Genomic DNA, 13305 nt, shown 5'->3' on the forward strand with positions numbered 1-13305 from the left:
TCAGCATTCTTACTTCTGTTACAATCTCAGCATGATGTCCTGTTCATCTGCCATTGAGGCAACTCTTGAAACTATTCTCCCCTGTGGGGATCACTATTTTCATGACCTTGATCTCCAGGCAGTCCAAACACCTACTCTTATGCCTTGAGTTCTTCTCAGGGTTGCTGTTCTTCTGTTGCTTTTGGATAAGAACATTGAGTCGGTCATCTACATTCACAGTAATGAGCTTGTAAGGTAAGGTGCTGCACTTGGAGGGTGGAGAATGAAACCCCCCTTTTATACATGACACGAGAGGTCACTTACCACCGTTCTAACAATTTTTAGAGGCATTGTATTTTTAGACACATTACTCTGGCATCCTAAGCTCCGTATTTCTTTGAGCTTGACATCAGTGTAGAGGTTGTCCACCACCCCACCCATGCACCAGGAGTGGGGTATGGCCAAAAAGCTGTATGGTGGCAGCCGAAATAGCTCAGTTGGGAGAGCGTTAGACTGAAGATCTAAAGGTCCCTGGTTCGATCCCGGGTTTCGGCAGTATTTTGAGGGCCAGCACCAGATTTCTGTTGCACAGGTACATTTTACATGCAAAAGAAAGACCTTGCAGGTGTGCCCCCCACAGCTGGTATGGTCAGCTATTAATATCCGATACTGTTTGGGGACCTGTTCCCCAAACTTAGAGGGTGGAGAATGAAACCCCTCTTTTGTACATGGCACGTGATGTCACTTACCACTGTTCTAACAATTTTTTATAGGCATTGTATTTTTAGACACGTTACTCTGGCATCCGAAGCTCCACATTTCTTTTGGCTTGACATCAGTGTAGAGGTTGTCCACCACTCCTCCCATGGACCAGAACGGAGGTGTGGCCAAAATGGTGGTTAAGTGGCAGCCGAAATAGCTCAGTTGGGAGGGTGTTAGACTGAAGATTTAAAGGTCCCTGGTTCAATCCTGGGTTTTGGCAGTGCTTTGAGGGCCAGCACCAGATTTCTGTTGCACAGGTGCATTTTACATACAAAAGAAAGACCTTGCAGGTGTGCCCCCCACAGCTGGTATGGTCAGCTATTAATATCTGATGCTGTTTGGGTTCTCCAAATGATGCTCAGCCTCAGCATTCTTACTTCTGTAACAATCTCAACATGATGTCCTGTTCATCTGCCATTGAGGCAACTATTCTCTACTGTGGCGACTGCTATTTTTATGACCTTGATCTCCAGGCAGTCCAAACACCCACCCTTAAGCCTTGAGTTCTTCTTAGGCTTGCTATTCTGGAAGTACAGTGTTCTGGTGGCCTTCACTGAGGCCTTCAAGAGTAATTTTGAACTTGAAAACTTTAATCGTAGCCTTAACCACCAGGCTAAAAATCTGTTTTTGTTCTCTGGTGGAGAAACAACCACCAGTATGCACTGTGTTTTTAGGCACCTTATTCTGGAATCCTCAGCCCCTTTTACTGGTGTGCTTGATCTTAGTTTAGATGGCGTCTACCACACCCTGCTTGCACTAGGCAGGTGTTGTGTTCAAAATTCCAAAATTTAAACAGCAGCAGAAGCAGCTCAGTTGGGAGAGTATTAGACTGCAAATCTAATGGTCCCTGATTCTGTCCTGGGTTTCCACAATGTCTTGTGAGATAGCACTAGATGTCTTTGCAGTGTACATCTCCCATTTTCCATTCCCCTTAGATGGTGCCTGGGTGGAGCATGCAGGAGGCAGGACATGATGCAAAAAGTACTCTGCAAAAAATACACATTTTGTGTACAACATATCGAAAAAGGTGGACGAGGCTATCAACTTTTGTCTGACGATTTCGGCATCAGCCCTTACCAACAACAATTCCCAAATCTCATCGTTTCTCCAGTCAGACATTTTCGTTGGCGTCTTCATGTAAATGACCCTTCTTCTTCACCCTTGGATGTTTGTATTCTTTCGGTTTCATGCCAGTCGCATGTTAGAAACGGCATCAACACACCCGCTTGCTCGCTATGCATACTCCAGAGTATAATCCACTCTATTCACACATGGACCCAAACGAAGAGAAAATGGAGTTTGAACTAGGGGGCCGGTAGAATAAAGTCCATTTAGATTCCGAGTTGACTGATTTGGACATTTTTGTTCACACGTACAGCCTCTCCAGTTAGAATCCTGATTATTTTAGGGTTGCAGTGTATGTGTGAAAAGGGCTTGAGAAACAAGCAACCATCTACCATCTACCATCTACCATGTAACATCCTGTAAGGCAGCAGCTGATGTCTGTTGCTAAAGCAGGGGTCATTTCCCATGAATGCGAAACACCTTTTAGGTTCTAGCCCCACAACTGTTGTGCTCAGCTATCAATACGCAATGCTGTTAGGGTTCTTGAACTCCTTCCACAAATGTTACTCAGTTTCAGACTTCTCAATTCAATAACAACCTCAGCATGATGTCTTGTTTGTCTGTTTGTCTTGTTTTGCAACACTTCCAGGTATTTTCCCCTGTGGGCACTGCTGTTATTACAACCTCAATCTCCATGTGGTCCCAGGTACCCACTCTTAAACCTTGAGTCCTTCTCAGGGTTGTTACTCTGGAAGTACAGTGCTCTAGATGCTTCACCGAGGCCTTCAAGGACTCTTTTTCACTCAAAGACTTGAACCCTAGCCCTAAAGTTCAATCTTAGCCCTAAGTGGATTTTTTAATGTTTAAAATAGTTTTAAAGTACATTAACCCTAAGAGCACTAAACTATAGTTAAGAAGACAGCAGCAACAGCAGCAATGACAATGTTGACTGTGTGACTAAACAGTAGCCAGACCAGTCCATTTTTCTGTTGAAAAAGTTTGTGCAGTGATGTTTTGTCACTAAGTACCAATGGCTTCTATGGTGTGATGAGGCGCTTTCGGACCAAGCAGTTCTAGGGTCTCATTTGATAGGAACTACCCCCTGGGGAGCTTCCCCCAGAACTAAATATGTTCCAGGGCTTTTTTTTGTTTGCATTCGCACTGCCAGTAGGAACGTTGAAGTGATGTAAGCCGGCCGACGGTATAGCACCTAAGAGCTGTTGTTTACGACTAACCAGGATAGCTGCACATTTTAAAGTACAAATTTAATTACTTTTATGACCTTTTAAATACCTCCAAAAGGAAAAAGAAATCGACAAACTAGACTACAGTATACACAATTAATGAGTTTTATTGAATTTGAATGACAGAAATATTGATTGCACATTAGATAACATATAACTGCCTTCTCATTAACGAAAATAAAACTGTATGGCGATAGAGCCAGTCCAATGGAAAAAAAATGCCCCCCTGCATTTATGCATTTACTACCACAGTAGCAGTGAATGACTCGATGGGCATAGTACTTTTCGGGTGCTAGCATAGCGCTTGTGCCTGATGCGTGCTCGCAGCATCGTTTTTTGTTTTTTTTCCCCCCTTTTTCCCCGCCGCAGCCCTCAAATCATAAGCTGGATAAACACATTCTTATTTTAGGTTAAAATGCGGATCACAGCCACACAAGCGGACACACAAGCACCTACCGAAGCAGAGTGTACGCTACCTCTTCAATGTACAAATACGGACGTTGCAGAAATGGTCATTGTTGGGGGCTATAAAATACCGGTAAAATAAAACATAAAAACCATGTGCCCCCTCCTACAATTCCAGACATTTTAAGACATGAATATCAAAAACGAAATGTAATACGTTCTAAGACATTATATTTTGCACGGATCTTTAAAAATGGCGGTTGCAATCATCATATAGAGAGGATGGGCTAATTTCTTTCAGGAATCCAACCCCAGGCTCCTGCAGTTTGTGGTCACCTTGCTTGGTTATCTTATCCTCCAATGCCATGTATGCTCAATGGTAATGTCTCTTGCCACCCCATATATCAAACAGTGGAGATTATGGCCCATTGTCTGCTTGCACCACTAACACTGGGACAGATTTAGACTGAAAAAGTAAAGATCTCTGATTGATTCTGAGTTTCATAAACTCTTCTTGAAAGATGATATCCAACATCTGAGTGTGGGGGTGGGGATGGGGGTGGGGGGTTAAAAGTAATCAACAATCAAACAAAATGTTTTAATTCCAATTCCACTGCAAGCTTGGTTTAGTATTTAAGTCCAAGTTCAAGTTTCAAGTTCAAGTTTATTTAGAGCCCAATATCACTGTTTACAGTCTCAAAGGGCTTTATTTAAAGACTTACACTGCTTTTGCCTGTGTCTTAATGGACTGAAAAATTATCTCAGTGATTAGGGAAAATGGATAAGAATGCAGCACCTGATATCAGAACGTTGGTTTCCAAAATTGCTGTTTTACCATTTGCCACAAGGTGGAGCTGAAATGAAGATAATGCTCCTAACCAACTAGGTTTTCAAGATAGATAGATAGATAGATACTTTATTCATCTCCTTGGGGACATATAAAGTGTCCAGTAGCTTGCACAATTTCGATTAGAGGCAGTATGCAACAAACAACAGAAAGTGTGCAACAATACACAACAACCACAAGAAACAAACAAAATAGGTAGTGCAGAGACAATACACAACAGAATAAGTGATGCGATTGCTAAAAGCAAAGTAGTCCTTGGAGCATTATTGCACAGAGTCCAGTGGTTAAGTAATTGCACAGAGATTAGAGACAAAACACAATACAATTAACAATAATAATAAATAAAAATAATAAATAACAATGAAAAATAAAAATAACAAAACATATTAAAAGCCCCGTAGAAGTGAAAAAAAAAATGCTTGAAGCATTATTGCACATAGTACAGTAAGTGAGGGTGGTGGGTATGGAGGGAGGGAGGGAGAGAGAGAGAGAGAGAGAGAGAGAGAGAGAGAGATTGGCTAATGGCTCTTGGCTATTGTCCATTAGCTAAGTTGTGCAGCCTAATGGCAGTGGGGACAAAGGACCTTTTCCACAGAACTAGGACCCTCCCCATCTGTAGACTCAGGTTGAAGATCCTCTAGAGGGGCTGTAAGGGAAATTCAGAGTCCCCAGTTACAAGAGTTGCTAATTTCTCAGAGACGACAAACTTCAGATGTGATGAATCATTTACCTTTATTCCATGTACATGGGAGAAGCACACCTCAGACATGAAGCACAGTTCTCTCTTGAGGTTAAAGAAAACAAAGCTTTTATATGTTAGGACAGGGGTCTAAGGACATGTGTGGAGGCCCTCAGATGATCTGTGAGAGGGCCCAGGATAATTGATGTTTGTTCCTTGAGTGGTGCAGACACCCAGTTCACCGCTCTCCGAGTGGTACAGACTAAACATTTTACTCAGGCGCTGTCTTCTACATGATACATGCTCTCTGCTCTAACACACAGATACATTCTTGTAGCATATAGTAATTGCTCTAACATACAAATACACTGTTGCACGATCCCTATCAGGTTAATACTTCATCGTGACGATAGTCATGAGGCACTTCCTCTAAGAGCTACAGCAATAGCAAAGCGACATTTTTCCCACAGGGCTCACTGGCTCTGTGAGCTCTTTGGCCCTGACCACGTTGCCTGCTGTAGCTTGGCTATTCTTTTTATTGTAGCCAATGATGGCCCTCATTCCCCTCCACACCTCAGTGGAGTTGTTTGGCTGCAGGTTACTCTCTACTTTCCACCTATAGTCCTCATTTGCTTGCTTTAATCTCCTCGTCAGCTCATGTTGCACGTGTTTGAACTTCTCCCTGTCTCCGTTCCTTTTTCTGGTTGAGGAGTGCCTTGATGTCAGTTGTGATCCATGGTTTGTTATGAGGGAAACAGCGCACAGTCCTTGCCAGTATAACAGCGTCCCTACAGAAGTTGATGTAGTCAGTGGTGCACTCAACTATTCTGTCAGTGTCAGTGTCAGTGTCAATGCTGTTGCCCTGTGGCTACGACAGTACATTCCAATGTGTGCACTCAAAACAGCCCCTTAGTGACTCGCTGGCCTCTGGTGACCACTTCCTTACTGAGCGAGGGTACAGGGTTTGTAACAAGGCTGGAGAACCACCAGACTGGGATCTGACCTGCAAAGTGGTGGTAGAGCTGAAGCACTGTAAGCCTCCTTGACATTGGCATACAACAGATCAATTGTTTTATTTTCCCTGGTAGGACAGTCAACAAACTGTGTAAAGCCAGTCAGGTAGGAGGTGAGGGTGGCGTGATTGTTTACAAACAAAACAAGTCCCCCACTTTTGTTCTTTCCACTCACTCTCGTATCTCAATTTTGTTGGGCAAAGAGCGGCCATTCCCCACGAGGACTGATGGTAGAAAAGACTTATATCTCAATCTCCTAGCCTTTAGCTTAGCCCCGGCCCTACATCTGCCATATTGCTTCTTCAACTCTATGTCTGTTCCATTGCAATGTGAGGAAGTACTTCCTCCGTGTACACTCTCTTCCCTGCAGTTGCATCCAACAGTTGGATTACTCTCAAACTGGATGTAACAATAAATATAAATTAAAATAAATATAAGATAAAATAAAAACTGTGAAGCAGAGAATAACGTTAGTAACACGCTAAAGACACTTAATACACTACAAACACAGTTAGTGTGTGTGGAGCTACAAGGACTTGCTGCCGCTCTGCACGGCACAGACGAACATGATTAGTCAGAAAGTATTTACTGCAATTTCACACACAAACTGCTTTTACATTGTCTATCAAAATTAACAATACTTCACTCTCATATAATTATACAAATAAATTTCCCACCGTATACACTCACAAAATATGTCAATATCAAGAAAAGAGAAAAATAGTCAATACAGTCATGCCTCCTTGAGTTCACAGAATCTGAAACACAAACCACAAAAGACGGAAGTCTGAGAATGAGCGTGAGAAGTCTACCATACATTTCTGTCTCTTGGGGAGAGCAGTGATTGTAACAGAGTTTGAGTGCATTATCTTTGCTGGAAATCACTAATCCATTAACACCATTTAGCTACTTTATGTGGAATTTGATAGGCAGCAGAAAGCTTTGGTTTGACTTTTTTACTTCAGTGTGATAAGACTGGGATGTGAGAAAACACAAACCAACTGGGCACAGCTACTTACACCAGTCTCCTGCTTCTCTGTGTCTTCACCCCACCATTTCTCCTATCACAGGGTTCCATTTGCAGTGGTAATGGTGAGCAGACTGGACTTTGAATCCTGCAATCTGAGTTGAAGTCTTGATGGAAAATGTGCAGTGACTTCTCCAGAGCTACATGGGGAACCCATCTCAGCAAGCTCTTGCTTCTCTTGTGTGTGACAAAGAGGATGTGGTGATGCTGTGCTCGGATGAGGGAATGTGCAGTCTGGTGCTGCATTGAGGTTTTGTGATGAACAGTTTGAGCTCATTTGAGGATGTAAGGTGCCAAAACTGTGATGAGCAGTTACTGTGGTTATCTGAGCATGTAGGGTGCAAGCACTGAGTCTGTCTCTGGTCAGAGAAGCCACCTGACATTTGGGGTTAAAACATTCAGTTAGCAGTACTCCTGTGTAGAAAAACATGGTGATATCAGATTAAACACAGTCAAGGAAAGTGCAAGTTCAGTTTTCTTAAACTTAAGCTAGTGTGATATAAGTAATAGTTTCCAAATATGCCTCACCACACTCACACATAGCTACAGTGCCCTCCAGAATTATTGGCATCCTTATTTAATATGAGCGACAAAGGCTGATGAAAATTCTCCTTACTGTTTATCAAATGTTGTCTTTACTCAGCAAATAAAGAAAGTATATAAATTCCGTATGAGCCCATTACCACAAGAAAAAAGTCACAGGTGATCACAAAATAAATTTTATCCCAAAAACACACGTGTTCTGTAGTTGGCACCCCCTCATTTAGTATTTTGTACAAAGAGCTCAATTTTTGTTTTTCTGACTACAGCACCCTGTCCCAGTTAAAGTTCCAGTGGCATCTGGCAAACTCCAAGTGCTTTTGCTTGTGGTGAAAAGATAGGAAAGGCTTCTTTCTGGCATACCTTCCAAACAGTTTGTTGGCATGGAGGTGATGCCTTATGGTAGATTTGGAGATGCCGCCAAACTCTGTAATTCTGAAACTGGTCTTTGGAGATTTTTTTACTTCTCTGACCATCCTCCTCACTGTGGCTGCTGACAAAATAGCCTTGCATCCCCCTCCAGGCTGGTTCATGACAATTTTGAATTTCTTAAACTTTCTTTGAATCCCTGAAACTCCATAATGATTACCCTAACTGTTGATATGGGCATTTTAAATTCCTTAACACTGACCTAAAATTAGTTATATGTGCATGGAATCGTACTTCATTTATATTTTCTTAATTCAAATTTCTTGGGGTTCAAATAATTGTGACATATGTGATTTTGTTTTCTTTGCTTTATTCTCAGACTAAACTTACCTCAAATAAAGATACGATTTTTTTTCTATTTTCAAAATAATATTAAGATAATAACTGATAAAGTGATTTATTTATAAACCTTTTCAGTCCTCTTTAGCAAGGGTGCCAATAGTTCTGGAGGGACTAGCTCTTAACTAGCTCTTATCAATAGCTTTTCAGTGTCTGTTATCCAGAGTTGGATACCCTAGAGAGGAGAAGTCATTTGCTCTATTTAAGAAAATATATTGCATCCATGTTACATTACTATTTCCTTGTGATCAGTAGGGGGGGTTAAAGTGCTGTACTTAGATGTAGTTATGGTGAAGAGGATACCATAGTACAATGTGCTTACTTTCAGTACTGAACACTGTCATAGTAATGTCTGTCATAATGCTCAGTGTCACCAAGGAAGAACTGTGAACACCTGATTTTAAGAAGAATTAAAGATATAATGAAACTATCTTAAGGGACAAATCCATCACAGTATTACTTAGTCATTATGTCATTATGTGTTCCAGAAAAGGCACAAAATGAACTTGAGGATTATGCAAAAACACTAACCGGGGCCTGTACTACGAAGCAGGATTTTGGGGTTAGTGAGGTAACTTCAGGTTTAACCCTAGGTTTTCAGTGTCACGACATTGGTTCACTTTTTCCTGGGGTACATCGCCATATTAACTTATGCTGCACACCTAACCTGCTTCAGAGCAGGTTATGTTCGAGATAACAGATTAAATCGTATAAAAGCACCACCTACTGACCAATCAGTTGTCTTGGAAAATGGCGTCACCATTCTCGGAAGATCCGTTGAAGATTTATGTTTATTCTTCACTTGCTCCCAAGACCGTTTAACACCACCAGGGTTACAACTGAAAGAATGATGCTAATATATACTTACAAATTATGACTTTATTCTTATAATCTTATGACCTTTCCTTGTAAAATTATGACTTTATTCTCATAATGTTATGACTTTATTCTCGAAATCTCAGATTTTCCCCAATGTGGCCCTCTTTGTCACAGATGATGGTTTGTTCTTCCACTCTAGACCTCTCCTTGTTTTCGATTGGTCATCTGGTGCCAACACCGCCCCTTTTATGTGAACGTGCTCATAGCTAGATTTGGAAAACCTGGGTTGACTTAACAACTTCATAACCACTGTCATGACATCGCTTATCCATGACTGCAGTTGTTAGGGTTTGTCAAGCCAGCTAACGAACAGATACAATGGTTATGTTGAACTTGTTTTGTAGTATGGGCCCCAGGTGTATGCAGCAACTTAAACCAAACTTTTGTTTGTCCCCATTGTCATGCTAACATTTCTTCCTCCGCTTTGAGGTTCCACTGAGTATTGGTGAACTCTACAACCTTTGCATGCAGATTTCTGTGCTCAAATATTATTTTAGCCCTTTATTCTCCCAGCAGAATGAGCTAATCAAGAAATTATTATTTGGCTGATCATTTGAATCAGGTGTGCTAAAGCAGGGATACAAAAATAACCTGCACAAAGCTAAACTGGGAAACCAACTTAGCAAGCCCTTGTGTCTCAACTGTTTCCTTGGGCCCTCCCTGCCTTTGTGGTTATTTGAGCATCTCTGTTTCACAGTTCTGTTTCAGCCCTGCTTTAGCACACCTGATTCCAGTGAAGGGCTAAAACAAAGATACACAGGACAGTTAGGCCACAAGGAACCCACTGAGAACCAGTAATCTATAGATAAATGTATTTAAGGAATGCACCACCTGGTGCTGCACAGAAGTTCCATGATCAGCAGTCAGTATTTGTTGTTATTTGAAGGTGTATAGTGCAAACACCAGGCTATGTCTGTCTTTACTCTCTGGTGGAGAATGAAACACCTCTTTTCTGCATGACAGGTGAGGTCACTGACCACTGTTCTGATGATTTTCATAGGCATTGTTATTTGTAGGCACATTACTTTGGCATCCTAACCTCCATATTTGTGTGGGCTTAATGTCAGTAACATCATGTTGTTTGCCACCCCTCCCTTGTACAAGGTGGGACGGTGTGGTCAAATAAGCTCATTTGGGAGAATGTTAGACTGAAGATCTAAAGGTCCCTGGTTCAATCCCCCACAACTAATATGGTCAGCTATTAATATGCAGTGTTGTTAGGATTCTTGAACTCTTTCCGCAAATGTTGTTCAGTTTAAGACTTCTGACTTTGGGGCTTTTCAAGATGGCAGCTTGAAGGGAGGTTGTGGCATTGGAGGATGTTGTGGATCCTGTCAAGGGCAAGCTGAGAGCATTGTAAAAACAGGTGCTTTACTTGAGTGAGCACACTGATGACTTGGAGAACAGAGGGAGAAGAAAAAACATACGCGTCGTCGGATTCCCAGAGGGAGCTGAGGGTGATGATCCGACACAGTTTTTTGAGACCTGGCTCCCTAAAACTCTAAACGTCCAAAAAAATTTGGGCCAAATAAAGGTAGGGAGAATGCATTGCATGTTGGCCTCCAAGCCTACTCCTACCCAGAGACTATATGTTCTGGTGAGATTTAACAGCTATCAGGATAAACAGTGTGTGATGAATGCATTGTGGGAGATGGGGAGAAAGAATCAAGCACTGAAATATAGGAATGCCATAGTAATGATCTTTCAGGATTCTCTGCAAGCGTAAACAATTTGACAGGGTGAAGAAATGGTCAATTGGTGCTGAGTACAAGCAAGTCTACCTTGCCTCACTCAAAGTCACTTGCTGCAGCTCCACCGAGATGTTCCATGACCTGGTTGCGGTGGAGCACTACATCGAGTTGCTGGATGTGACTCCTCCTGATAACACGAGAATGTCGGACTGACTTAAGTTTTTGTATTATGCAGTTAACTAATTGGGATGCCCATCAGGTCGTGAGTATAGCTACTGGTGTGGACTATACCTTAAATCAAGCTTCCTTTACAATAAGTCTATGTAGGTTAGAATTAAGGGCAACGCCTCTCGGCACCCTAAGATTAGATTAGATTAGATTAGATTAGACTCAACTTTATTGTGATTGTGCAGAGTACAGGTACAAAGCCAATGAAATGCAGTAGCATCTAACCAGAAGTGCAAAAGCATAGTATTATTTACAGGTAAGTGCAGGTAGTGAGTACTGCAGTAGTGATATTGTATCTTACAGTATATACAGCATTATAGACAGTGGAGATACAGTATATACAGCATTTAAGACGATGGTGAGCAAATATACAGATATGTACATGTGTATATATTAATAAATAATGTTCTACACAGAGGTGAAGCTGCCAGAGTAGACAGAGGAGTGTGTATGTATAGGTTGAATAGATATAATAGACAAAATATATACAGTATGTTTATGTACAGTTATAAATAGGGTACTCAGAGCAGCATGAGCGGAAGCCAGTGCAAAAGGAGCAGAAAACAGTGCATATAGTACAGAGATAGTGCATAGAGTACAGGTAGTGCAGTGGAGTGCAAATGAAGCTAGCGCTGTGGTGTGGAGTTCAGCAGGGTCACAGCCTCATGGAAGAAGCTCTTCCTGAGCCGGCTGGTGCGGGAGCGGAGGCTCTTGTAACGCCTGCCACATGGGAGGAGGGTAAAGAGTCCGTGGTGAGGGTGGGATGCATCCTTGATGATGCTTTTCGCCCGACCCAGGCAGCGTTTGGTGTAAATGTTCTCGATGGTGGGCAGTTTGGTGCCGGTGATCCGTTGGGCAATTTTCACCACCCGCTGGAGAGCTTTACGGTCTGCTGCGGAGCAGTTGCCATACCACACTGAGATGCAGTTGGTGAGTATGCTCTCAATGGTACAGCGGTAAAAGCCCACCAGTATCTTGGAGCACAGATGAGCTTTCTTAAGGCTCTGCAGGAAGTAAAGCCGTTGCTGTGCCTTTTTGATGAGGATGGAGGAGTTCAGGGACCAGGTGAGACTGTCAGAGATGTGGACGCCCAGGAGTTTGAAGCTAGGTACACGCTCCACTACAGCTCCGTTGATGTAGATGGGGGCGTGTGCTTTGCTCCTAGCATGTCTGAAGTCCACAATGATCTCCTTGGTCTTCTGAGTGTTAAGGGCCAGGTTGTTGTCTACGCACCACGCAGCCAGGTGCTCGACCTCGTCCCTGTAGGCCGTCTCGTCGTCCTCTCTGATCAGGCCTACCACCGTGGTGTCGTCTGCGAACTTGATTATGGTGTTGGAACCATGCACAGGGACGCAGTCGTAGGTGAAGAGGGAGTACAGGAGAGGGCTCAGCACACAGCCTTGCGGCACGCCGGTGCTCAGAGTGAGAGTGGAAGAGGTGAGGTAGTCTAACTTAACAGACTGGGGTCTGTTAGTCAGAAAGTCCAGAGTCCAGTTGCGCAGGGATGTGCTGATACCAAGCTGGCTAATCTTGGAGATCAGCTTGGAGGGAATGACCATGTTGAATGCTGAGCTGAAGTCAATGAACAGCATTCTGACATAGGAGTTGGGACTGTCTAGGTGGGTCAGGGCAGAATGGAGTGCCATGGAGACGGCGTCCTCTGTTGACCTGTTGGTGCGGTAGGCGAACTGGAGGGGATCCAAGGTAGAGGGCAGGCAGGATTTGAGATGCGATAGAACCAGTCTCTCAAAGCACTTTGCAATGATGGGGGTGAGTGCAACTGGTCGGAAGTCATTCAATGCCGTAGCAGTGGAGTGCTTTGGCACCGGCACGATGGTGGCAGTCTTGAAGCTTGTGGGGACAACTTCCTGGGCCAGGGACAGATTGAAAATGTCCGTGAAGACCCCAGCCAGCTGCTTTGCACAGACTCTGAGCACACGACCAGGTATTCCATCAGGACCAGCTGCTTTCCGTGCATTCACCCTGCTCAGGGTGGCGCAGACATCAGAGCTGGAAAGTGAGAGAGGCAGTTCACCAGGGGGGAGATCCACTTTGAGGGTGACCTCCTTGTTTTCCCAATCAAAGCGAGCGTAGAAGTGGTTGAGCTCGTCAGGTAGGGAGGCCGAGCTGGATGGGGGCACAGTACTGGGTGGTTTGTAGTCTGTGATGTTCTGTATG

The 13305-nt window shown here is 43.2% G+C and overlaps 2 non-coding genes across 2 annotated transcripts; both read left to right on the plus strand.

Annotated features, from left to right (window-relative positions):
* Positions 1–461: 461 nt before the first annotated feature.
* trnaf-gaa (transfer RNA phenylalanine (anticodon GAA)) lies at positions 462–534 on the plus strand. Its single transcript has one exon. It is a non-coding gene; the product is annotated as a tRNA-Phe (tRNA).
* Positions 535–888: 354 nt separating this feature from the next.
* trnaf-gaa (transfer RNA phenylalanine (anticodon GAA)) lies at positions 889–961 on the plus strand. Its single transcript has one exon. It is a non-coding gene; the product is annotated as a tRNA-Phe (tRNA).
* Positions 962–13305: the final 12344 nt, after the last annotated feature.

This window comes from Chanos chanos, chromosome 9 (assembly GCF_902362185.1).
Source record: "Chanos chanos chromosome 9, fChaCha1.1, whole genome shotgun sequence".
In the NCBI taxonomy this organism is placed as follows: domain Eukaryota; kingdom Metazoa; phylum Chordata; class Actinopteri; order Gonorynchiformes; family Chanidae; genus Chanos; species Chanos chanos.